Source organism: Gorilla gorilla, chromosome X, assembly GCF_029281585.2.
Source record: "Gorilla gorilla gorilla isolate KB3781 chromosome X, NHGRI_mGorGor1-v2.1_pri, whole genome shotgun sequence".
NCBI lineage: Eukaryota > Metazoa > Chordata > Mammalia > Primates > Hominidae > Gorilla > Gorilla gorilla.
In genome coordinates this window covers 13,444,835-13,472,438 of record NC_073247.2, presented here as the reverse complement: position 1 = coordinate 13,472,438, position 27,604 = coordinate 13,444,835, and the positions used below count along the sequence as shown (strand labels likewise).

Sequence of the window (27,604 nt, the reverse complement as noted above, 5' to 3'; positions counted from 1 at the left end):
AGTATTTACTTTTTGTTTTGTCTTATTTTCAGAAAAGAGCTTTGGAATGAAAACTTTCTAACCTTTCACAGATGAAAAACTCTTCCTTTTTTCTTCCCTCATACTGATTCACAAGTCTGGCCAGATTTGGAATTCTAGAAGAAAAAATTATTGTTCTCACAGGAAGCTGCATGCCTTGCAACATTGTCTCACAGCATCCACTATTGCTGTTGAGAAGTTTCATGATTTCTGATTGTGGTTGCAACTTGGGTAACTTAATTTTATTTTCATCTTGGAGAAGAAAGATCTTCACTGGTACCAGTGCAACAGTTAGTTCATGTTGAGTAACAAACCACCCTGAATTTGAGTGGCTTCAAACAACACTGATTTGCTTAGCTCTCAGTTCTCTGGGTGGGTAATTTGGGCAGGGCTCAGTGGGGCACTCACTTTTCTGTGGTCAGCAGGCTGGTCAGCTAGGTGGCCCCGCTTATGGGGAATAGGTGAAATGGGTCCCCTGTCTCGTCACACAGCAGGTGGGGTTGCACCTCTTCACATGGTGGCTGGATTCCAAATTCAGCGAGAAAGGAAGCTGCAAACCTGTTGCAGCAACGCTTGGAATCAGCATGACCTTGCTTTCCCCGGATTTCAAGGTCAAAGCACATCCCAGGGCAAGCCCACACTCAGTGGAGAGGGAAGCGACTCTACCTCTCGATGCATTGTGTCATAAGAATGGTGGACTTTTCTGCAATCTATGGTAGTCAGCCTCTTAGCATGTTTTTTTCTTAGTATCATTTAGTAACACTTTTCAATTCAAAGATGTAAGTGGATGTTTTCTGTAAGTTATGTATCTATTAATATATACTAAATATATGATGTATAATCAATATATTAATTATTATAGTTTACTCTTGGACAATGTGGGGGTTAGAAGCACTGACCCCTGCACAGTTGAAGATCCACCTGTAACTTTGGACTCCCTCAAAACTTAAATACAAACAACCTATTCATATATACATATATAATCTCTTTGACCACATATACATACATGTATATGTCTATTTTATAATGAAATATTTTAATTTTATAAATATAAATAAAACATGTAAACATTAGCTATATAACTATATAAATATTAACATGTACATACATATAAAACATTTTATAATTAATATACAGTTATATTAAGTTATAATTTATAATATTTAAATATTATACTATAATATATTAATATAATATTAATATACTATATTACATATTGATATACAATATCATAATATTGATTTGTTATGAATTTATTATTATTTGCTATAAATTATTACTTTATTATATTATAAATTTTTAATTCATAATATACTTATATTAATTTATACTTTATAAATATACATTATATAATTAATATACAGTGGATCCTTGAACAACATGTGTTCAGGAAGCATTTTTTAATGTCAGAACTGGGAAGAAATCTTGGCCAGAAACCTCACCAATATTATAAACAGTAGATTAATACATATCATGTATGTTTATATGTATTATATATGGTATTCTTCTAATAAAGCAAGCTAGAGAAAAGAAAATGCTTTCAGGAAAATCATAAGGAGGAGGAAATGGATTCACTATTCATTAAGTGGAAGTGGATCATCACCAAGGTCTTCATTCTCATCATCTTCACATTGAGGAGGTGGAGGAAGAGGAGGAAGAGGAAGGATTGATCTTGCTGTCTCAGGGGTGGCCGAGGCGGAGGAAAATCCTCATATACCTGTGTTGCTCAGGGGTCTACTGTAAATTAATTGTAGAAATAGATGTATTTAAATGTTAATATTTATAAAGTTGCATATCTAATCATGTTTAAATGTTTTATTTATATTCATAAAATTAATAGATTTTGTTATAAAATAGACATATACATATATGTATATGTGGTCAAAGAAATTATACATATTTGTAAATAATTATGTTTAATGTTATATATTTATACTTATGTAGAAAATATACATTTATATTTACATACATATATACACACTTAATTTCTTGGATTATATTCTTCTAATCACTGTCTTTTTCCTCTATGTTTTGAAATGCTTACTAAGGAGACATTGGCTTTTATGAATCTCATCCAGGGTTTCTCAACCTCAATACTACTGACATTTGGGGCATTTTTTTGTTTTTCAAGTCAGGGTCTCACTCTGTCTCCCAGGTTGGAGTGCAGAGGCTTCAGGGTACTAATTCAGTTCTCTGAATTCTTTTTGTTTCTTCTGCATGACCTACATTTCTTCCAGGAGGGTTCTTGTATACAGCACTGTATTAGTCCATTTTCATATTGCTATGAAGAAATGCCCGAGACTGAGTAATTTATAAAGAAAAAGAGGTTTAGTGGACTCACACTCCCACATGGCCAGGAAGGCCTCAGAATCACAGCAGAAGGTGAAGGAGGAGCAAAGGCATGTCTTACATGGCAGCAGGCAAGAGGGCGTGTGCAGGGGAACTGCTGTTTAGAAAACCATCAGATCTCATGAGACTTATTCAGTACCATGAGACTAGCACAAGAAAAACCTGCCTTCATGATCCCATTACCTCCCACCAGCTCCCTCCCATGACTCGAGGGAATTATGGGAGCTACAATTCAAGATGAGATTTGGATGGGGACACAGCCAAACCATATCAAACACCCTTGGCATAACTAACTGCATCTTAGAAAAAGACTCCATTTGATGTTTCACAGGGCCCTGTGCAAAGAAGGATAAGAGGTTTTGCTTAATAAACAAACAAACAAAAAAATTAAGACTGCATCCAACCAGATAAGGACATAACCAAGCACATTCTTCTACCATCAACCCTCAACAGAGGATTCTGTGGTCATAAAAAGAGCAGGGCTTCAGCAACTCAAAACAGTTGTCTTAACTGACAACTGTCTTGCTGTCACTCCTGAAAAGAACTTGGCATCAGCCACCAAAGGCTGTGCCACATCAAAGCCTTTGCCTTGCGAGACTGATGCACAGCCAGGCCCAGACCACGACATTCTTCTTGTCCACATCACTCTATTTAGACTGGTTTCTTAGCCATTTCTTCTCTTTCTTTTTTTTTCACAGGGGTCTCACTGTGTTGTCTAGGCTGAAGAGCAGTGGCACCATCTTTGCTTACTGCAACCTCCTCCTCCCGGACTCAAGCCATCCTCTTGCCTCAGCCTCCTGAGTAGTTGAGACTACAGGCGCACACCACCATGCCTGGTTAATTTTTTTTTTTCTTTTTTTTTGTAGAGACAGTGTTTTGCCATGTTGGCCAGGCTGGTCTCAAACTCCTGAACTCAAGGGATCCTCTCACCTCGGTCTCTCAAAAGTGCTGGGATTACAGGTGTGAGGCACCGAGCCCAGCTTTGTTAGCCTTTTCTCCTATCTCTTTTTCCTCTTGATGTTCCATGTTACTTTGTTTGCCATGGAATGTTTAATCCATAACATTTATTTATTGAATATATAATCACTATGTATGGTTTGCAATATCAACTGACATGTGGAGTGGCTTGAACCTGTGTGCCCGCAGCTCTGACTACCAAGTGAACAGGAAGCACTAAGGAGAATTGCCTCCTTGGGAACTCCATGCAGCTTGTGGCCTTTGTAATTGCAATAGCGTCAATAAAAGACTGACATTGTGGAAAGACACAATTATGCATGGAACTGGTTATCTCCAACCTTGCACCTCTCATGAGAGTCAGACCTTCTGTTTGTTCATTTTAGAACTGGTTCATACTGTTAATTTCCCTCAACTATCTGCTGGTTTACTTACATCGTGGAATTATTTTTCTAGGCAGATTAGAACACCTAGGAGGCTCAGGCTTCCCTGGCAGTTTTGGAGAGCTCTTTCTCTTGCTGATGGGGAGACAGCCCAGCGAAAGACTCTGCAAGCCAGAGCCTATCTAACTCTATGTGTCCCTCTAGGTAAGGGCTGAGGCAGGCTGTTCAGCTCAGAACCACCACAACAGCCAAAATAAGAGGGTGTTCTTCTGGAGTCACAGGGTTTAGAGCGCATTACTCCACAGATCGAAGCCAACTTTCCTTTGCCCTCTAAGTCCACGGGGTAGATCTGAATTCATCCTGGACTTCTGTCTCCTTGTTGTCCTAACTCCCATGATAGAAGTCCCCACCTCACCACCAAAGGGTGGTTCCTGCTTTGTCTAGAAAGAGTTCTAGGGGTTTTTACCAGGAGCAAATGAAACAGTGAGATGCTCTCTGCAAATGTCAGGAAGAAGCCAAGTGGCCCAGCTGTTGAGGTAAAAATAAATAAGTTCTTCATCTCATTACCCAGTTGATCAGTTCAGAACTCAATCCTGATGACTGGATTTCTTCTTTTTCATTTTGATGTTGAAAATTATCTCAAAAATGACTATTGACTCCACATCATAAGCATTTTTTAAAATTGTGTAAAATATGTGTAACATGAAATTTACAATTTTAGCCATTTTTAAGTGCACAGTTCAGTGGTATTAGGTATAGGCACATTGCTGTGCAACCATCACCCATATCCATCTGCAGAACAGTTCATGTTGCAAAACTGAAACTCTGTCCCCATTAAACACTAATGCCCCAATTCCTCTCCCCCTGGCCTCTGGCAATCAACATTCTACTTTCTACCCCTAACAATTTGACTACTCTAAGGGTCTCATATATGAGGAATCATATGGTATTTGTCCTTTTTGTGGTTGGCTTACTTCACTCAGGAAAACATCCTCAAGGTTCATCCATGCTGTAGAATATGTTAGGATTCTCTTCTTTTTTAAGGCTGAATAACATTCCATTGTATGGATGGATCACATTTTGTTCACATATTCATTCGTCTATGCACATTGGTTGTTTCTATTTTTTGACTGTTGTGAAGGATGCTTCTGTGAACATGTGTGTACAGCACAAGCATATTTTTAAAAACATTTCAACCACATCAATGCCTGTTTCTCTTATGGCTGCCCATCCTTCTCTAATCTATTCTCCTACCTACCTTCAGAGCAACTTCCTGTTCCCAGTGAAGCAGAGGCTGGGACATGTGTAGAAGCTGTCTCTTGTCCCTGCCTGTGCCTGTGATCCAACACATCAGATAAAGATCTTCAGTCAGTACCATGAAGGAAAGGACAGAACATTGATTTCATTGGCCTCATGGTACCTGGAATGGCCAGCACCTCCTATGATAAAAAAAACTAGATTTGTTAATGGTTCTTGTGGTAATAGGGTTTCTTTCTTATTCTCTTTAACATCATGACCTTCCTCCCTCCCTTCTTCCTTCCTTCCTTGCTTTCTTCCTTCCTTCCCTCGTTCTTTCCCTCCCTTCTTCCTTTCCCTTCTCTCTCTCCCTCCCTCCTTCCTTCCTTCCTTTCTTTTTCTTTCTTTCTTTCCTTCTTTCTTTTCTTTCTTTCTTTTTTCTTCCTCCTTCCTTTCTTTTCTTCCTCACTCTCCCTCCCTTTCTTCCTCTTTCCTTCCTCCCTCCCTTCCTTCCCTTCTTTCTTTTTCCTTCCTCCATCCCTCCTTTTTGCCCTCCCTCCTTCCTTCCTTTCTTAACTCTCTTTTCTTTCTCCTTCCCCCTCCCTTCCTTCCCCTTTTCTTTCAGTTGTAAAGTCCTTTGCCCAATAATAATTTCAGCATATTGTCTTTAGATGAGATAATACATGCTAACATCAAATAATAGATTTTTAAAACACTTAAACATCTTCCAAAGTGAAGACTCCTGAGCAGTGAGTGTAAGTTCCTGACCAGTGCCTTAGCTGCACAGCCTCTTTTGTGGAATCTACATCTTAGAGAACAAATATAATCTGCCAAACAAATAAGACATTTCCAAACCACAGAAGAAAAACACATACTCAAAAGAAATACAAACTGTGCAAGAACTGAGGTTTCATAACAATGACAATTTTAAAAATTTCACCTCAATCTCAATGGAGTTCATATTATGTTTTGCATAAAAGTTAATGATGAGCTACTGTTGTTTTTTTAACTTTGTAGTAATAGCCATTCTGACTGGTGTGAGTTGGTATCCCATTATACATCTCAGACAGCTGGAGGAGCAAGATAATTTTCTACGCAACTAAATGTCCTCTGATACATTTTATCAGATTTTGCCTGAAGGTGAAAGAGCAAGAAGTACACCATAGTTTCCATACAGGGTGAAAAATAACGTGCCCCTTGTTTCTCTTCATTATTCCCCAACAGATATAGAATCATGGACTCATCTGTAGAACAGAACAGGCTGTTACAGAAAGGAAGGAAATATTAGCAAACTATGCATCTGACAAAAGTCTAACATCCAGAATCCAAAAGGAACTTAAATTAACAGGCAAAAACCAAACAACTCCATTGTATTACTCTGTTTTCACACTGCTATAAGGATACCATCCTAGACTAGGTACTTTATAAGGAAAAGAGATTAAATTGACTCACAGTGCCGCAAGGCTGGGGAAGCCTCAGGAAACTTACAATTATGGTGGAAAGGAAAGGGGAAGCAGGCACCTTCCTCACAAGGCAGCAGGAGAGAGAGCAAGAGCAGGGGAAACTGCTATTTATAAAACCATCAGATCTCACGAGAATTCACTCACTATCTCAAGAACAGCATGGGGGAAGCCATTCCCATGATTCAGTCACCTCCTACCACGTCCCTCCCTCAACCCAATTTGGAATACAATTCAAGATGAGATTTGGGTGGGGACACAGAGCCCCACCATATCATCCATTAAAAAGTAGGGAAAAGACATGAACAGGGCATTTCTCAAAAGAAGACATACAAACAGCCAACAAATCTATTTTTAAAAGTTCAATATCACTAATTATCAGAGAAAATGCAAATTGAAACCACAATGAGATACCATCTCATACCAGTCAGAATGGCCATTACTACAAAGTCAAAAAAATAAAAATAAAATAAAATAAACCAGCAGATGCTGGTGAGGTGGTAGGGAAAAGAGGACACTTATACACTGTTGTTGGGAATATAAATTGGTTCAGCCACTGGTGGATAGCAGTCTGGTGATTTCTCAAAGAACTTAAAACAGAACTACCATTGCACCCAGCAATCCCATTATTGGGTACATACCCAAAGGAATATAAATTGTTTTACCATAAAGACAAGTACACGTGTATGTTCATTGCAGCACTATTCACAATAGCAAAGACATGGAGTCAATCTAAATGCCCATCAATGGTAGACTGGATAAGGAAAATGTGGTACATATACATCATGGAATACTATGCAGCCACAAAAAAGAACAAAATCATGTCCTTTGCAGCAACATGGGTGGAGCTAGAGGCCATTGTCCTTAGTAAATTAACACAGGCGCAGAAAACCAAATACCACATGTTCTCTCTTAGAAGCAGAGCTAAACGTGGAGAATATATGGGCACAAAGAAGGGAACAACAGACACCAAGGCCTACTTAAGGGTTCAGGGGTAAAAGTGCAGGTTTGTTACATAGATAAACTAATATCATGGGGATTTGTTGTACAGATTATTTCGTCACCCAGATATTAAGCCTAGTACCCATTAGTTGTTTTTCCTGATCCTCTCCCTCCTCCCTCCAAAAGACCCCAGTGTGTGTTGTTCCCCTCTATGTGTCCATGTGTTCTCATCCTTTAGCTCCCACTTATAAGTGAGAGCATGCGGCATTTGGTTTTCTGGTCCTGTGCTAGTTTGCTAAGGATAATGGCCTCCAGCTCCTTCCATCTCCCAGCAAAGCATCTCATTCTCTTTTATGGCTGTATATGCATCTCATGGTATGTATGTACCACATTTTCTTTATCCAGTCTACCACTGATGGGCATTTAGGTTGATTCCATGTCTTTGCTATTAAGAACAGGGCTGCAATGAACATATGCACGCATGTTGAACCCCTGATTTCTAATGCATGAATGTTTTTGTATCCAGTCTCCTTGAGTCATTTGCAAGATGTCATCCTCCACCGACTTGGCTTCTTAGCTTACAGAATTCCAGAAACAGTGTGCTCAATTAACATTATAAAGGCATTGTTTGCCAACCACAGTAATAAACTAATGAAGATTCAAATATTTAAGAAGTCATTCAAAACCTGAGAAGACTAATGAAATTTGTTGCGCTCAGATTTTCTCTCAAGCCATGCTATTGTTTTGGGAGACGTATTTTATTTTTCTTTTAATTTCCCTAAGTTGTAATAAAACAATCATATTTGTGGTTAAGAGGATCGATTCTAAACCAATGTTAGCTTCTTTAGATGCACTTAAAAAAATCAAATCCTTCTTTACACTTTCTCATGGAAAATTCCATAATCCGTGTTTCATGTCAAAATGCTGCATTGATTACTTGAAAGGACGCTTATGAATGCCAGTAACTAAGTCCTCCCCTCTAAGATTAACGAATAAGTAATCTTCTAAAAGTGCTAGTTCAGCATTTGGACGTCAATTTACTTTTGAGCAACCAATGTGCTAGGTTATTGTATCTGAGGTTGCAGAGACTTCAGGAATTGTAATAAACTTATCATTTAATGATACAGCTGCAAAGGTCTTCAATGGCACTTTGTCAAGCATAATATACTTTCATGAGAGTAGAGTCTAACAAGATGTCTTTGTTGTGGGAAAAATTCAGAAGCCAGTAAAAATATAAAAGATACATGCTGTATTGGAAATGTCTCCCTCACCATTGTGAAAAAAAAACAAATACTTGATTATTATGCTTATGTGGCAATTTTTTTTTTTGAGACAGAATCTCGTTCTGTTGCCCAGGCTGGAATGCAGTGGTACAATCTCGGCTCACTGCAACCTCCACTTCCTGGGTTCAAGCGATTCTCCTGCCTCAGCCTCCCAAGTAGCTGAGATTACAGACATGCACCACCACGACCTGCTAATTTTTGTGTTTTTAGTAGAGAAGGGGTTTCACCATGCTGGCCAGGCTGGTCTTGAACTCCTGATCTCAAGTGATCTACCTACATCAGCCTCCCAAAGTGCTGGGATTACAGCCATAAGCCACCATTTTTTTTGAATGAATAAAAATGGTCAAATCATAAGAATTTTCAAATCTCCAAGATTTATTCAATGCAAGAGGCTCAGAATTTGTATTGCTTCACCCAGCAGATTCCTCTAGAGCAAAATTGTTGCAGGACTCCATTTTGTCGGTAAAATAAATTGTGTTTATGGAGCATAAAAATTATGCCAAGTCAACATTGGCTCTATTAAAACATCAGTAACTCAGCCATGAGCGCAACTTGTCGCCTACGCACCACACACTTCTGAAATATTTGTCTGGGTTTATAAAAACGATGGTATTGAAGTGGATGTGTGCATCTTTCTCAAGGCAGCAAATTAAAAAATGGTTTATTCTGCCCCTCCGCAGCTCTTCCAGCCACATGGCATGTGGGTGTAGGCGTTACTGAAAGAAGCCATTCCCTGAAATCTGAGACTGTGGTTTCAATCCACCTGGCAATCGCCAGACCATGCTGGCCCCCACCAGCCCACAGTACAAGGATTAATGGTGCCATAACCCTAGCACACTGCACCACCCACAAAAATCCTGCATCTGAAAATTGTCTTCAGGTTTTGTCCACTATTTTTCTTGGAAAGTCAGAACTACAGTTCTACCTTATAACCCATTTCTGATTTCATCAAGTGCAAAGCAGACAAAATAATAATGAGGAAATGGTCAAAACCTTTGGAGGTTCAGAAATTTTTTTTAAAAGCTTTCTTTGTTCTTAATCTTCCCAACTGTTTAAAACCATTTGTATCAAAGTATGTGAAAGGGTTATTGCAGTTTATCACTTGTCTTTCTAAGCATGAAAGCCAGGTTAGGATGGAAGTCTATTTAGAAACAAATTTAATTAACAACAAAAATACCCACACAAGAGTGTGGGGTGCTCACAGTGTGAGAAATGTGTGTGGCGTGTGTGTGTTTTAATCAAAAACTGATGCAAATGTAATGGGACATTGGTTCACTTCCTAATTCCTCCCTGAAAAATACATTATAGCCTCCTAATGTCTCTTCCTTTGGATCTAAGCACAAGCAGATGTGTGGAGACAAGGAACTAAAGAGGATAAATTACCAGAAAGATGTGCAAACCAAAAGCCCGTTATGCACTGTCATCAACTTCAAGGTTGATAGTTTGAATTCCAGTCATACCACACAGTTCTTATTAGAATCTTATTCGATACCTCCAAATCACAGAGAAATGAGATGGGCTCTGTCTTGCCCAATCTCATGTTTTCTTGCTTGCTTTTTCTTTTTTTTTTTCTTTTTCTTTCTCTCTGTTTCTTTCTCTCTCTCTCTCTCTCTCTGTCACCTGCAAAGAAAAATAATAGACTTTGTTTTGATAAAATCATAAAATCCAAGATTGAAAGGAATGTCTAAAGTCTCCATTTCATGCATTCCAACTAAGACAGGGTAGGTGTAAGGGTTGGTCAAGTTCATTGTTAGAGGGGACAATCCCCATATGACCACCCACAGTTCTGACATCAACTGCAAATTTTGGGGTCCCCAAGACAACCCTCAGTTTGGCTCTTTGGATAGAAGGATGACAGACCTCACCATTACACTCATGGTTATGGTTTATTACGTGGCAAGGATACAGATTGACATAGCAGCCAAGAGAAGAGGGATGTGGGACAGATAGAATCCAGGAAAAGTTGCAGACACAGAGCTCCTTCTGTCCTTTCCTTGTGGAGTTGTGGACAGCACGGAGCCTCACAGTCTTAGCTTGTGCAGAATGCCTGAAGCATCGCCAACCAGGGAAGCTAGCCCAAACCCCAGTGTTCAGAGTCTTCAGCTGGGGCTCCACAGTCAATGGCCCACAGAGTTGACCTCAATCTGTAGCCTCTCCAGAGGTCTGAGCTGATACTTCAAGACCCAAAGCTTCCACCCTTAACCATATTGTTAACACCTAGTATGTCCATCTCATACTCTAAAAATCTCTGCTATGAATAGCCCCTCTACCCTAAATCACATTGCTAGATTGTCCAGTTACCCCAGGTCCCCCAGTACATAAACACATTCCTACTAGGCAGGACATTCCAAAGGCTAGTGTGCACCTCTCAGGAGCTGGGGGCAAATGCCCCACCCCTCTTTGAGCAACATTAACCCTTTACTTTCACAGCAGGGCCCACTGCAAAAGTGGTTTTGTCTAAATTATGAGAAAAAAGCTAATGGTCTCTTAGCACTGTCTGTATGTGGGTGTATAATTAAAACATTATATACGTCTTGAATATTTATCAGTATCGTGACTACGGAGTTTAGTTTCAGTTTTTTGGTACCTCCTGAAATTTGTGCCTGATGAGATTGTGTCATTAGACATTCTAGCCCTGCCCTAGGCACCACAGCTGACAATAATATTAAAATATTATATATATAGTGTGTATATATATATAAAATGTAGTTTACATGCACATATAAAATTTTAACCAACTCTATACATGATATATAATTTATATATATATCTTTTATTTATGTATAACATTTTAAGCAACTATATAAGATAGACATATGTATATGCATAAAATATAACATGTATATATGTAATTTTTAATCTGTGTGTGTGTGTATATATATATATATATATATATATACAGATTTATACAGAAGCTCCTAGATTTACAATGGGGTAACGCATTGATAAAACCATTATAAAGTTGAAATATTGTAATTTGAACCTTCGTTAAGTCCAGATACTGTTTGTTTAACAATAGGGTTACATGTTTAACAATAGGGTTACATCCTGATAAACCTATCATAAAAGCAAAAAAGTCCTAAATTGGCTGGGTGTGGTGGCTCATGCCTGTAATCCCAGTGCTTTGAGATGCCAAGGCAGGAAGATTGCTTGAGGCCAGGAGTTCAAGACCAGTCTGGATAACATAGGAAGACCTCATCTCTATTTAAAAAACAAAAATGTTAAGAATATCTGGGCCAGGTGTGGTAACTCACACTTGTAATCCTATTGTTTAGAGAGGCAGAGTCAGGAGGATTGCTTGAGACCAGGAGTTTGAGACTGGTCTGGGCCATATAGTGAGATCCTGTCTCTACAAAAAATAAAAATTTAGCCAGGCATGGTGGCTCACACCTGCAGCCCCAGCTACTTGAGAGGCTGAGGCAGGAGGATCCCTGAGCTCAGCAAGTTGAGTCTGCAGTGAGCCATCATTGCACCACTGCACTCTAGCCTGGGCCACAAAGGAAGATCCTGTCTTAAAAAAAAAATAAAAAATGAACTGTAAGTTGAACCCATCTTAAATGAGCGACCATCTATATATGTACATACATGCATACACATATGCATAATTTTTTATATGTACAAACGCTATGTGTCTAAAAACATAATATATATGTATGTATAAATAGAATTTTTAGCCAGCAGTGGTGCCCAGGACAGGGCTAGGGTGGGGAAATTGAGCCAACTGCTTTGAGCACAAAATTTCAGTGGGCACCAAAACTTCAGTGGTCAAAATATGAAATACTTTAATTCCATATCATAAAAAATCAAAGTGAATGAAAAAAATTGTGATTAACAAAAGATCCAAATTTTTAGTGAAGATGAATTCCCCTACTCTGAAAGAGCCTATTTTCATGTCCACATGCCCCTTTTGAGGCTAAAATATACCCACGAATGGCCAGGAAACGGATACACCTTTTTTCCTGTATTGCCTCGGGAATATTGTTGGGATAAAGAAGGTGATGTGGGGTGAAGACATCATCATCGGATTAACACACCGAGGGCTTAGTTGGGCTTCATTCGTGCTCTGCTGTTTCGAAACCACAGCAAGCTGGCGTTGAAATGACCACCTTCGTAGTCATTTTCAATGGCTGTTCATGAACTGGAACGATACCAAGAGGACTGTTCTCTGGAGTAGTTTGCTTTTTGCAGAAAACTGGTTCCTAGTGTGTAATCCACAAGAACTGGATGAGTTTTTCTAATCCAGAAAGCAATAGTGGTTTCTGAGCCACGGTCGGTGAGATAGGATTGGATGTTAAAACATGGAAGAGTTTTTTCTAGGACTTTTATCTATGCAAAAGAAGAGTAATCATTATATCAAAAAGACACCTGCACTCTTATGTTTATCACAGCACAATTCGTAATAGCAAAGTCATGGAATCAACCTAAGTGTCCATTAGCAGATGATTGGATCAAGAAAATGTGGTGTGTATGTATATAGACAGACATAGATATGCATACACGTATATTAGGTTGATGCAAAAGTAATTGCAGTTTTTGACATTAAAAGTAACAGAAAAAGCCGCAATTACTTTTGCACCAACCTAATAACAGGTATATAGAGGTACAGATATATAGATATGTATAGATATATAGATATATAGAGGCATAGATATATAGATATGAATAGATATATAGATATGTATGGATATATAGATGTATAGATATATAGAGGTATAGAGATAGATATTTTTAAAATTTATTCTTTGTTATGGCTGCATGGTATTCCATGGTGCATGTATGTACATACATCTGCGCACCCATGTACATACATACGTACATTCAAGCACCGTGGAATACTACACAGCCATGAAAAAGAATAAAACCATGTCTTTTGCAGCAACATGGATGGAGCTGGAGGCCATTATTCTAAGTGAAATGACTCAGAAACAGTAAATGAAATGCCACACGTTTTCATGTGTAAGTAGAAGCTAAACACTGGGTACACATGGACATAAAGATGGAAATAAGAGCCACTGCAGGTTTCTGCTTCTAAGTGGGAGGTAAATAGGCATGCACATAGACACAGAGAGTGGAATAATAGACACTGCAGACTCAGAAGGGTGGGAGGGAGGTGAAGGATGAAAAATTACTTCATGGGTACAATGTACACTATTCAGAGCATGGGTACACTAGAATCCCAAACCTCACTGTCAGACAATATAACCATGTAACAAAGCTGCATGTGTGCCCCCGAATCTAAAACAACATTTAAAAAACATAAAAGTTACAAAAAATTAAAATATTTTTTAAAATTTAAATAACGAAGTGAAACAGCCCAGAGGAACTCCTAGTAGAATTTAACTCACACCAGTAGCCTAGGGAAAAGGAATTTTTTCCAGGAACTTCACGACTAAATCCAGAGACACCACTAGTGTGTAACCCAGAAAGCTTCTGGGAGCAACATTCAAGGGAAGAACCATGGTGGACGTGGAGCCAGGGGGCTCTGGTTGTGGTTTCTCAAAACCTAGAATATACACAGAGAGAACTGGCCTGTCCAGCAAGAATCATGTTGAGATTTTACTATCAGAGTTCTGTGTTCAGACGTATCAAACATGCCAATGCTACGGGTCTATAATCTGCTTGTAAAAGTGCAGTTTATAGGCTGAGAGTTACTTTGGGTGATGCACTCTAGCCTGAGCTGTGGCAATCACCCCTCCGAAGCCCTAAATGTGCAGGAGAACATGGACCATACTGAGATGTCTGCAGCGCCCCCTAAAACACGCAGTAAAGAAGATCCTGCACCCATACAGTAACCCCTTTTTCTCCTCTGACCATTTTCACAGGAACCAGGGGAGGAAGGACAGAGGGAACCCACCCTAGGGAGTGGAAGAAGGGTCCTGTTGGCAGGTGGCCTAGGTTGGGAAGACCACCTCTACGTTTTCCATGGCCACATTAGTATTGCTGCTCCTCAGGTGACAATACAAGTGCACGTGTGCTCAACGCAGCAAGCATAACTGTACCTCAAAGCCAACACCTTAAAAGCAAACTCTCATGTATTTTCAGAATCAACTTTTTAGTTACTGTGAAATAACTAAAAACGGCTGTCTGTACACAGTGGCTCATGCCTATACTTCCAGCAATTTGGGAGGCTGAGTTGGGAGGATCGCTTAAGGCTAGGAGTTTGAGACCAGTCTAGGCAACACAGTGAGACCCCGTCTCTACAAAAAATACAAAAAAATTATTTTTTTAGCATGGTAGTGCATGCCTGTGGTCCCAGCCACTTGGGAGGCTGAGGTGGGAGAATCGTTGGAGCCCAGGAGTTTGAGGCTGCAGTGAGCCAAGATCACGCCACTGCACTCCAGCCTGGGGAGGGAGGGAGACTTTGTCTCAAAAACAAAACAAAACAAAAACATAAACTAGAAATGAGTCTAAATTTGAAGAATTAATTCTCCAAAAGCCTTCTAAAAAGAACATAGCAGTATACTTGTCCTCTGAACCTCTTTAGGGTAAATTCTTCCAGCCTACTGGGCCTTCCAGTTGGCAAATAACAAAAACCACGAAAGACATCTCCCCGCAAAAGAACTCTCTCTCTCTGAGAATATGTGCTGTAGTTACTTATTTGTGGTTTTCTTGTCTGATAAACTATGCAAAGCTAATCTTATTATTATTATCATAATTATTTTGAGACAGGGTCTTGCTCTGTTGCCCAGGCTGGATGTGAACATGGCTCACAGCAGCCTCGACCTCCTCTTCACAATAAACCTTGCTACCACTCACTCTTTTGGTCCGTGCCATCTTTAAGAGCTGTAACACTCACCGCGAAGGTCCGCGGCTTCATTCTTGAAGTAAGCGAGACCACAAACCCACCGGAAGGAACCAACTCTGGACACATTTTGTGACTGGCCTCTTTCACTTAGCATTCTCTTTTGGGGATCACCCATGCTATAACATGTCTGCACTCTTTTTCTTTTCTTTTCTTTCTTTTTTAAAAGACTATTTTTTTTAGAGCAGTTTTAGGTTCACGGCAAAAGTGAGCGGAAGATACAAAGATTTCTCGGATACTCTCTGCCCTCTTCCCAAACAGCCTCCCCCACTATGAACATCCCCGACTAGAGCAGTACATTTGTTACAATGAACATTTGTTACAATCATGAAAACACACTGGGTTCATAACATAACCCCAAAAGCCCAGAATTTACATTAAGGTTTACTGTTTTGCACATTCTATGGGTTTTGACAAATACATAATCACATGTATCCACCATTATAGCCTCATACAGAACAGTTTCCCTGCTGTAAACATTCTCTGCTGCACCTGTCGGAGGTGTTTGAACCAGAGCAACTCCATCTTGAATAGGGGCTGGGTAAAATAAGGCTAAGACCTGCTGGACTGCATTCCCAGGAAGTTAAGACATTCTAAGTCACAGTATGAGATTGGAGGTCAGCATGAGATACAGGTCGTAAGGACCTGGCTGATAAAACAGATTGTAGCAAAGAAGCCGGCCAAAGCCCACCAAAACCAAGACGCTGACGAGACTGACCTCTGGGTATCCTCACTGCTATACATCGACCAGCACCATGACAGTTTACCAATGCCACGGCAAGGTCAGGAAGTTACCCTATGAGGCTAAGATTTTTGTACATTGATTTTGTATCCTGAGACTTTGCTGAAGTTGCTTATCAGCTTAAGGAGATTTTGGGCTGAGACAATGGGGTTTTCTAGATAAACAATCATGTCGTCTGCAAACAGGGACAATTTGACTTCCTCTTTTCCTAATTGAATACCCTTTATTTCCTTCTCCTGCCTGATTGCCCTGGCCAGAACTTCCAACACTATGTTGAATAGGAGCGGTGAGAGAGGGCATCCCTGTCTTGTGCCAGTTTTCAAAGGGAATGCTTCCAGTTTTTGCCCATTCAGTATGATATTGGCTGTGGGTTTGTCATAGATAGCTCTTATTATTTTGAAATACGTCCCATCATATACACCATGGAATACTATGCAGCCATAAAAAATGATGAGTTCATGTCCTTTGTAGGGACATGGATGAAATTGGAAATCATCATTCTCAGTAAACTATCGCAAGAACAAAAAACCAAACACCGCATATTCTCACTCATAGGTGGGAATTGAACAATGAGATCACATGGACACAGGAAGGGGAATATCACACTCTGGGGACTGTTGTGGGGTGGGGGGATGGGGGAGGGATAGCATTGGGAGATATACCTAATGCTAGATGACGAGTTAGTGGGTGCAGCGCACCAGCATGGCACATGTATACATATGTAACTAACCTGCACAATGTGCACAAGTACCCTAAAACTTAAAGTATAATAAAAAATAAATAAATAAAATAAATAAATAAATAAATAAATAAATAAATAAACAAGGTAAGGTACTAGCTACAAAAAAATAAAAAAATAAAAAAAAATAAAAGGGGGAGGCATGAAAGATCCACCCCTTGTTTAGCATATCATCAAGAAATCACCATACAAATGGGCAACCAGCAGCCCTCGCCCTCGGGGCTGCTCTGTCTGTGGAGTAGCCATTCATTTATTCCTTTACTTTCTTAATAAACTTGCTTTCACTTTACTTTATGGACTCACCCAGAATTCTTTCTTGTACGAGTTCCAAGAACCTTCTCTTGGGGTCTGGGTTGGGCTTCTTTTCCAGTAACACTGACACCTCCAGCAGGCTCCTGGCATGCCCTAAGGTAGGGCTTAATTCTCTGTAATACCGCCTTGGCAAGTCAAGAGCCACTTTGGGCCTTCATGCCTTTTTATTTAAGCACCAGGATTGCTCCTTCTGGCTGGGGACAGAAGAAAATATCTTGCAGCCAAAGTATTGCAACAGAGACAGTTCCTTGGAAGCCTCCAGGGCCTTTTTGGTTTTTTCCTAGTTCCTCCTTAAGTGTATCTGCCAAACAGAACCCAACTGAGCCCGTGTCCTCATCAAAGTCTCCCCAGCCCCAGGAAAGAAGCCTCCAGCACTTTTTAAACTCTCCCTCCCTTCTCTCCACATCTATTGGTGAGCTCATCATCAAAGCCTTTCCCTATTTATTAATCTGTTTTGTTTCTTTTTCAGTGTGCAAAGCTACTGTCATCCTGCTGCCCGATGGGGTTACCCTGCTAAGTTCTCTAAGCAATGGAACTGTTCTCCGAGGGTCAGTTATACATGTGGAATTTTAAAACACTGGACAGGAAAGCCACATTGTAAACAAACTGAACATTAGTGAATTCCAATGCAAGAGTATCCGCTCTTTCAGGCTGATGATTTTGCAATGGCCCGAGTTCAAAGTAAAACATTCGTTAACGGATCTGACGTGCTGTGGAAAAAAATGAATGTTTTCCTAGGGAGAGTGTGGTTATTTTACTCTCCAGGGGGAAAAGTATAGGAGAAACCCCTCCACTTCTCCCAAGAAACCTCTCCAACTCTCATGCTCATCTTTTCCTCATCCCAGGGGAGAAGGAATGACTTTTTCTCTTGAGAAAGTTGGGTCCCAAACTGAGCATGTCCTCATTCTGACCTGCCTTCAGGGAAGGGGGGCTGCCTCTCTTCCCTGCTGTCTTAATCTCAAGGGCAGCAGATTCTGCCTCTATACTGAGATTTCTTCTACACAAAGCAAAGAAGATGAGTTCAAACTCTTTTGCACAATTTCCACTGGCCTGGTGTATTAGTCCGTTTTCACTCTGCTGATATAACATACCTCAGACTGGGTAATTTATAAAGAAAAAGAGGTTTAATGAACTCACAGTTCCACATGGCTGGGGAGGCTTCACAATCATGGTGGAAGGCAAAAGGCACATCTTACATGGCAGCAGGCAAGAGACAATGAGAGTCAAGTGGAAGAGGAAACCCCTTATAAAACCAGCAGATCTTGTGAGACTTATTCACTATCATGAGAACAGTATGGAGGAAACCACCCCCAGGATTTAATTATCTCTCACTGGGTCCCTCCCACAGCACATGGATATTACCGGAGCTACAATTCAAAATGAGATTTGGGTGGGGACACAGCCAAACCATATCACCTGGGTTGGGACGCAAGCTGAAAGATCATACCCCTTGATCTATCTCCTATTTTTTTTCCTTCTATTTCATCCAGATAAACTCTTCCAGAAGTTCATAGTAGGCAAAATAATCCTACAATTTTGTCCTAGAAAGATGCTCAACTAGAAAAGCAGAGAGGACAGAAAATGTTTGGCTGTAATGTCACATACATAGATCAGCAGGGAAGTCTGAGATCAAGGTTTGGCAGGTTGTGCAGGGTCTAGATTTTATGGGGAAAAAAAGTATGTGTGTATATATATATATATATATATATATATACACACACACATTTTGTGTATATATACACAAATTTTATGCATACACATATTTTATGTATATATACATACACATACATAAATACGTATGTGTATATATACACATTTTATATATATATATATATATATATATATATATGGAAAAAAGTTGGCAGAGTTGGTTCCTGTATTAGTCTGTTCTCATACTGTTATGAAGAAATACCCAAGACTGGGTAATTTATAGAGGAAAGAGGTTTAATTGACTCACAGTCATTTCTGCATGGCTGGGAAGGCCTCAGGAAACTTACAATCATGGCAGAAGGTGAAAGAGAAGCAGACACCTTCTTCACAGGGCGGCAGGATGGAGTTAGTGCAAACAGGGGAAATGCCAGACTCTTACAATACCATCAGATCTCGTGAGAACTCACTCACTATCACAAGAACAGCATATGGGAGAAACCACCTCCACGAAACGATTGCCTCCACCTGGTCCTGCCCTTGACCTGTGGGGATTATGGGGATTTACTGGAGATGAGATTTGGGTGGGGACACAGAGCCAAACCATGTCAGTTCCTCTGAGTCTCCAAAGGAGAGACTGTCTCATGCTTCCTCCCTCTCTTCTGGTGGTTTGCTGAGATCTTGAGCACTCTTTGGTTTCAGAAATATCAGTCCTATCTCAGCCTTCATCTCCCCATGGCATATTCTGTGGGTGTGTGTCTGTGTCCTAATTGCCCCCCATCCTTTTTTTTCCTTAAATATAGAAATGGGGTCCCCCCATGTTGATCAGGCTGGTCTCAAACTCCTGGCCTCAAGCGATCCACTCACCTGGGCCTCCCAAAATGCTGGGACTACAGGCATGGGCCACTGCACCCAGCCCAAATTCCATCTTTTTATTAGGACACTAGTCGTTGGATTTAGGACCCACCCAAATGACTTCATTTTAACTTGATGACATCTACAGAGACCTCACTTCCAAAGAAGGTCACTTTCACAGGTATTGGGGATTAGCACTTTATCATGTGAATTTGGGGGACAGGAGGTCACTATTCAAACCATAACCATGTGTTGTCCTTAAAGAAGAACATTGGTAATTACACCAAGTGATAGAATTGCATATATCACAATATTTCGTTTCTGGTAGAAAACTTATTTATATCTGAATTATCTACAGTGAACACATGTCTGGTATTTCCATCTGTGGCTGGAGAAGGAATTCCAAGCCAGATTTGAGGTTTCACAGGGTGGCTTTCAGCAGCCAGGGGTGTGGAGTAGCTGGTAGCTCAGGCCATGTTACTCTCAGGATGGACATGAGACTCTATGCATTCAATCCTCTCTGTACAAAGAGCATCCCTAAGAGAAGGACCAGAGCTTGAAGAGTGAAGATTTATTAGATTACCTGTCAAAAAACAATGATTGGGAATTTGAACAATTTTTTTTTTCTTTGAGACAGAGTCTCATTCTGGCTCCCAGGCTGGAGTGCAGTGGCACGATCTCTGCTCACTGCAACCTTCTCCTCTGGGGTTCAAGTGATTCTTCTGCCTCAGCCTCCTGAGTAGCTGGGATTACAGGCGCGAGCCACCACACCTAATTTTTTTTTTAATTTTTTTTGAGACGGAGTCTTGCTCTGTCACCCAGGCTGGAGTGCAGTGGCACATGGTGTGATCTCGGCTCACTGCAAGCTCCGCCTCCCAGGTTCACGCCATTCTCCTGCCTCAGCCTCCCTAGTAGCTGGGACTACAGGTGCCCGCCACCACACCCAGTTAATTTTTTTGTATTTTTAGTAGAGACAGGGTTTCACTATGTTGGCCAGGCTGGTCTCGAAGTCCTGACCTCAGATGATCTTCTTGCCTCGGCCTCCCAAAGTGCTGAGATTACAAGAGTGAGCCACCGCGTCTGGCCCTGGGAATTTAAACTTTGTCTACATGTATGTGTGTTATTTACCAATATTAAAGTGAAGTTTTTTTCCAAATGAAATAATAGTTGAAAAAGACCTCCACTAAGCCGAATTTCTTTTTTTTTTCTTTTTGTTTTTAGAGACAGGGTCTCACTCTGTCCCCTAAGCAGGAGTGGAGTAGCACGATCACAGCTCAATGCAGCCTCAATCTCCCAGGCTTGGGAGCGATCCTCCTGCCTCAGCCTCCTGAGTAGCTGAGACTACAGGTGAGTGTCACCATGCCTAGTTAATTGTTTAATATTTAATTTTTCATAGAGATGAGGTCTCAGTATGTTGCCCAAGCTAGTCACAAACTTCTGGCCTCAAGCAATCCCCCGACCCTGGCCTCCCAGAATACTAGGACCACAGGCATAGAGTCACTGCACCCAGCCTGACTTTCTTATAAACACTATTTTGATATCTTTCATTACCTTTTCTTTTTTAGGCACTCTCCATTCTTTTATACATCTCTGTAGTGAAATAAATATTGGCATAGACATCTTAACATCTGCTCTGCTAAGAATCCTCCACAAAACTAATGTAAGTAATAAATAGATAATTGTATTTATGGGTATTTTCTTAAATGTCAACTTTGTTCCAGGGTGTATGTCCAAATGTAAAGTCAGCTTAGGAATATGGAATGATGCTTTGCTTTGTCTCATAAGTCAAATCTCCAGGATTCTTCTGAACTCCAAAGATTATGTTGGGCAGCTGGGCATGATGGCTCATGCCTGTAATCCCATCACTTTGGGAGGCCGAGGCAGGCGGATCACTTGAGGCCAGGAGTTTGAGACCAGCTTGGCCAACATGAGAAAACCCCATCTCTACTAAAAATACAAAAATTAGTCAGATGTGGTGGCACATGCCTGTGGTCCTAGCTACTCAGGGGGCTGAGGCAGGACAATTGCTTGAACCCAGGAGTTTGAGGCTGCAACGAACTATGATTACACCACTGCACTCTATCCTGGGCCACAGAGCGAGACCCTGTCTCAAAAAACAAACACCAAAGACTATGTTGCAAGTACTGACAGGTGAAAGAGATTCATGCCCGTCTCTCATGCCCATCCTCCAAGAGCCTTCCTTGGTGTGCCAAACTTCTCCCACCATCCCACCTGGGCCCCTTTACTGTTTCCTGAGACCCCCATTCCTGCCATGTAGTTGTGCACTGCTTCCTGCAGAGCTGAGAAAAATAGCTCTTCTCCAGGCTTAGTCCTGGACTGTGTCTGTTCTTTGACGTTGTCTTCAAAACTTGAAGTTCACGTGATTCTTTTTTAATTTAAAGAAAACATATATCCTGGTCGGGTGCAGTGGCTCAGGCATGTAATCTCAGCATTTTGGGAAGGTGAGGCAGGTGGATCACTTGAGGTCAGGACTTTGAGACCAGCCTGGCCAACATGGTGAAATCCCATATCTACTAAAAATACAAAATTAGCTGGGCATGGTGGTGCACACCTGTAATCCCAGGTACTTGGGAGGCTGAGGCAGGAGGATTGCTTGAACCTGGTAGGTGGAGGTTTCAGTGAGCCGAGATCACACCACTGCACCCCAGGCTGGGCAATAGACTGAGACTCCATCTGAAAAAAAAAAAAAAGACATTATATTCAGAGAGAGAGAAAAAAAAAATCAGTGTCTTCCTCCAAATTCAATCCTGTCCATCAGTTTAAAGCAGAACTGTCCACTTCAATTCAGCTCATGAAAATGGACTATATACAGTAGGGGGTTGTGGGATTGTTAGAGGGGTATGAGCATTTGCATGGTGAGACTCCAGGAGCAGTTCAGATGTGTTCCTGTTTTGTTTTGTTTTTTTTTTTTTTTACCACCTACACCTCATGGCTAGCCTAGACAATGCATTTCCAGCATTAGAGGCAGGAATGCCTAGACATTGATAGAGGAACCGCCAGAACCACTAATGAGAATGTGTTACACTGATTTGGGAGATGCCCAGAAAAGCAACAATGGAACATGTAGGATTTGACCTCAGTAAGGAAAAGAAACATTTCTCTCTTTTTTTTTTTAGACAAGGTGTCTCTCTGTCACCCAGGCTAGAGTGCAGTGGTACCATCACAGCTCACTGCAGCCTCGATCTCCTGGGCTCAAGGATCCTCCTGCCTCAGCTTCACAAATACTCACTACCATGCCTGGCTAATTATTTTAGTTTTTGTAGAGATGGGGTCTTGCTATGTTGCCCAGGCTGGTTTTGAACTCCTGGGCTCGAGTAATCCTCCGTCTTTTCTTCCCAAGTAGCTAGGACCACAGGCATGTGCACCACCACGCTCAGTTAACTATTTTATTTATTATTATTATTTTTTTTTTTGCAGAGATGGTGTCTCCCTATGTTGCCCAGGCTGGTGGTCTTGAATTCCCAGACTCAAGCCATTCTCCCTCCTTAGCCTCCCAAAGTGTTAGAATTACAGACATGAGCTACTGTGTGCGACCAGAAGGAAACATTTCTAAAATAGGAAAGACTTGCTCACATAGCACAGGCACTGTGGGACATCTGACGTGGGCAGAGTGAGGCCAGAGGATTGTGTTTTTGAGGAAGCCTGATTACTGAAAGAAACAGCTACCAGAGGCTCCCAAACAAGCTTCTACTACTCTCTACTCAGCATTTTTGCCAAGACTCCACTCTGTCAAGAAAGCTTGAGCCTGTTAATCAGCAAGTCATTCTTGAACTAGAGGCTAAAGTGGAACATTGCAAAGACCTGTTCTAATAAAACCAGGAATATGATCATCAGCGCTCTTTGTCCTGTTCATAGACTGTTTCTCCTGGGCTGAGATGCCCATGTCTTAACATCTCAGTCATAGATTGCTTTTCCTGGATGGAGATGCTCATGACCCACCATTCGGTCATAGATTACTTTTCCCTGAAATCATAACATCACCACCCACCATCAGAGTCAGAGATTGTACTCTTCTTATCATTTATCATAAGAACATCCGTGACCTCTCCCCTTGATTTTAGATATATAGTTATGAATAAATAACCCAGTGGCCCCACAACATTGACATATTTCCATGTAGGAAAATCTTCCAAAAATCTTCAAATATGCGGTTGTCATTACTGAGAATAAGACAGAGCATTTATGTAGTTATTTGCTTTTTTTGAGACCATGGGCAGCCTACATGTATAACTTGAAAATGAGGAATTGCAAAAGGGAAAATGTAAACCAAAATATAATATATTCAGTACAGAAAGAGATAGTGATCGTTGCCTTAAGTAAAGACAGTGACTCATACAACAAATGCTGACTTGAATGGAGGTGTGAACATATCCAGATACGTGCAGTGTGTCACACAAGCATCTAATGAAATGAAACAAAGCAAATAAAAGACCTAAGTCCAAGCTGCCATATCTATTGGTTATAGGAGTTAGAGGAGAAAACACCCTACTCAGCTGAGAGAAGCCTTTATTTCCAAGGACATGCACCTCTTTTTATAGAAATGAACTCTTTAATCCATTTGAGTCAGGAAACATTCAATTCACTTAAGTTTTATGACTCTGTAAACTCAAAAATTATCTCCCAATCCACTTACATTTTATGACTCTGTAAACTCAAAAATTCTCTCCCTAATTATAATGTAGCTTTGCATATATACTTCTTAATTGGAGAAGACAATTGCCTTAGGTTGATGCCTAGCAGTTAAAAGGTTTACTGAATTAACATTACAAATGAATTTGAATAAACACATAGCTGACATTTTGATTGTCATTCAGAATCTTTTGCATGCAATCCAATGAATTCAGCATGAGGAAGTATCATGGAATTCGACAAACTAAAAACATAATTTTGACCCTACTCAGTACAGGTAAATAGAATATGTACAGTTAACCTAAAATATAATTCTGTGGATTAAACAAAAACATAATCTAACAGTAAAAACATGATTTTCTGGATTAAAAAGATTTTAGGACATTTTCTCTAAGGTTCTGTATGAAGCTTATCCAGTGATAACTGATCCCATCTCACCACTTTTCCAGGTGTTTGTAAGTCAGCTACAGGATTGGCCAGTGGTCTTATCTTAAACCCCTTCATTCATTCACCAAGACAAAAGGGATCAGTGAAGTAGTAGAACCAACCAGCGTCATTAGCAAGGTCATCAGTTTGCATGCAGTGGCTCAACTCAAGCTTTTGAAGATGTATAGAAGATCCCATATACAAAAATGGCCCTTTGTAAACTATATCTTCTCCAAGAGCCTGAAGGTATTATTGCATTGACATTCTGTGAAGAACAACAATTTGGTTAAAAACAAATTTTGATTTCAGCTCCATGCAAAACCGTTCCCTAAAGCAAGGGGTAGATTGGTTAAAATAAAGAAAGAAAAGAAAATCAGAACAATAACAGAGTAATTGGCAGGCATATACAATTGTCTTTTTTTCTTTCACAGCTTTCCTCAATAATTAGTTTGCCATGGAACAATGATCTGCTGATTAAGGTAACACAGATTGTTGTATTTCAGAGAAAAATTGTTGTATTTCAGGGGAAATACTGAGATCAGGCTACAGGGTAATTGGGGTAAAGACAAAGTCAGAGGAGTCAAAAACAATACCAGAAATGTGGAATCTGTTAGAAGATTTCTCATTCCTTCCGTTCATCACTGAGACCAGCACGATCTGAGGTCAGCCCAGCGATGGAGCCATCATGCTGACTTCTTTCTTTCTTTTATTGTGAGGAATTTTGGTTCTGGGAATGAGAAGCTTAAGTAACACATGTCTGAAATTCCTAATCCTTCACAGGTCAGCCTTCACTGTTCATTAAGCACTTTAGGATCTTGTGCTTTGAGTCGGTGGCTGGGAAAGTTCACTTCACTTCCCAAACTGGATTTCATAATTCCATCAGCAGATCCCCTTGGCTGAATACAGTTACCATTGAAGGTTCCTTTTTTTTTTCTCTCTCTCTCTCTCTCTTTAAATTCAATCATTTTTCCCTCTGGATATTCTCATTTCATGAAGTCTGGATTTCTTTTAAAACCCTCTAGCATGCCTTATTAAAGATTTACATGGAATAGGTAATATTCTGTATAAAAACGCACTTTACTACTTATTCCTGACTTAAAAAGGAGCGGCAGCTCAGTCAGCTGACATTTCCCAAGAGTGAATCATTCCTTTTTTTTTAAATGCCTGAATGAAAATTCACCTTGAATGACCCGTAGAAGTCAACACCTCATTCTCAAAGATTTATTGAAAACAAAACATAAAGTTGTATTCTAAACAAAGAATACAAAGGAAGAAACTCTCTCTATATTACAAAACAAAATAGGGGAAAATTATGTAGTTTTTTTTCTCATACAGGACTCAGAGAATTTCAGTAAGAACAGTCAAGATAACTCAGGTCCGACTTTTTGTTTTGAAGCTGAAAAAGCTGAAATCTAGAGATAAGGTGATCTGTTCAGGATCCTACAAAGAAGGTAACACACCAAACTGAATGGCTTCTCATCAGAGCTTAATCTCTTTTCATCCTGCTTCGCTGTAGGTGGGAGTCTTGTGCAACTGATATGTTAAAAAATAACAGGCCAGGCACAGTGGCTCATATCTGTAATCTCAGAGCCTTGGGAGGCCGAGGTGAAAGGATGTCTCGAGGCCAGGAGTTTGACCCCAGCCTATGCAACATAGTGGGACCTCCCCCACCCAATCTCTACAAAAAATTAAAAACTTAGCTGGGCATGGTGATGCACAGCTGTAGTCCCAGCTACTCAAGAGGCTGAGGCAGGAGGATCACTCCAGCCCAGGATTTAGAGGCTGCAGTGAGCTGTGATTGTACCACTGCACTCCAGCCTGGGTGATAGACTAAGATCCTGTCTCTAAAAGAAAAAAAGAAGAGAAAAGAAAAGAAAAGAGATTGAATATTGCTTAATCAGTTAATCCCTAACCTGTAATGATATACAGCTTTCGAGGTCCTCACATTTTCATTAATTTTCTCTATTTATCATACTTTTCCATCCCCCTTTTCTTTTTTCTTTTCTTTTTCTTTTTGAGAGAGAGTCTCACTCTGTCACCCAGGCTGGAGTGCAGTGGTATCATCTCAGCTCACTGCAACCTCCGCCTCCCAGGTCCAAGCGATTCTCGTGCATCAGCCACCAGAGCAGCTGGAATGACAGGCGTGAACCACCGCACCAGGCTAATTTTTGTATTTTTAGTAGAGACGGGGTCTCACCATGTGTGCCAGGTTAGTCTCTAACTTCTGGCCTCAAGTTGTCCACCTGCCTCGGCCTCCCACAGTGCTGGGATTACAGGCATGAGCCACAGCGCCCAGCTCAAATTTACTTTTACGGTATCTGCTTTTAAAATTGTGCACCAAAAATTCAGGCTGTTTCTATTTTCTTTGATATAGTAGATTCGTGTGTGTGTGTGTGTGTGTGTGTGTGTGTGTGTGTGTCCACGCGCGCACATGAGTTTGTGTGTGTGCTGTTTGGTTAGCCATTATCTTATCACCTTCTCCCTAAATTATGCATCCTAAATTCCAGCTCCCCTTTAAGCCAGGTGTGTCGGTTCTGTGTCTGTAGGGTGCATTCTATGTGCTTGTGTGAATCTGCCTGTCATTCTCACAAATGACACCACTTCTGCAAGATCAAACACATTTCTCACAACTGCACCACTGTCCATATTTCTTTCCTGGAAGCTTTATGTCAGTGTCTTAGATTAGCTCATTTATTTCCCACCGACTCAGGCCTTTGCACCAACAATGTGCCCTTGCCATTTCTGCAATTGAAAATATGTCTTCCTCTTTGAAGTCATCCCATTAAAACCTTTCCTGAATCGCAAT

At 40.5% G+C, this 27,604-nt stretch overlaps 1 long non-coding RNA gene across 2 annotated transcripts; it reads right to left on the bottom strand.

The window, feature by feature from the left end:
• Window positions 1-1,633: 1,633 nt before the first annotated feature.
• On the bottom strand, window positions 1,634-17,328 carry LOC134757898 (uncharacterized). Of its 2 annotated transcripts, none has more exons than XR_010132477.1 (3): window positions 17,212-17,328; window positions 4,963-5,143; window positions 1,634-1,755 (listed from the first exon to the last, which is right to left on the bottom strand). It is a non-coding gene; the product is annotated as an uncharacterized lncRNA (long non-coding RNA). The 2 variants fall into 2 exon arrangements; XR_010132478.1 differs by lacking the exon at window positions 17,212-17,328 and adding an exon at window positions 10,118-10,223.
• Between the last annotated feature and the right edge of the window lie 10,276 nt (window positions 17,329-27,604).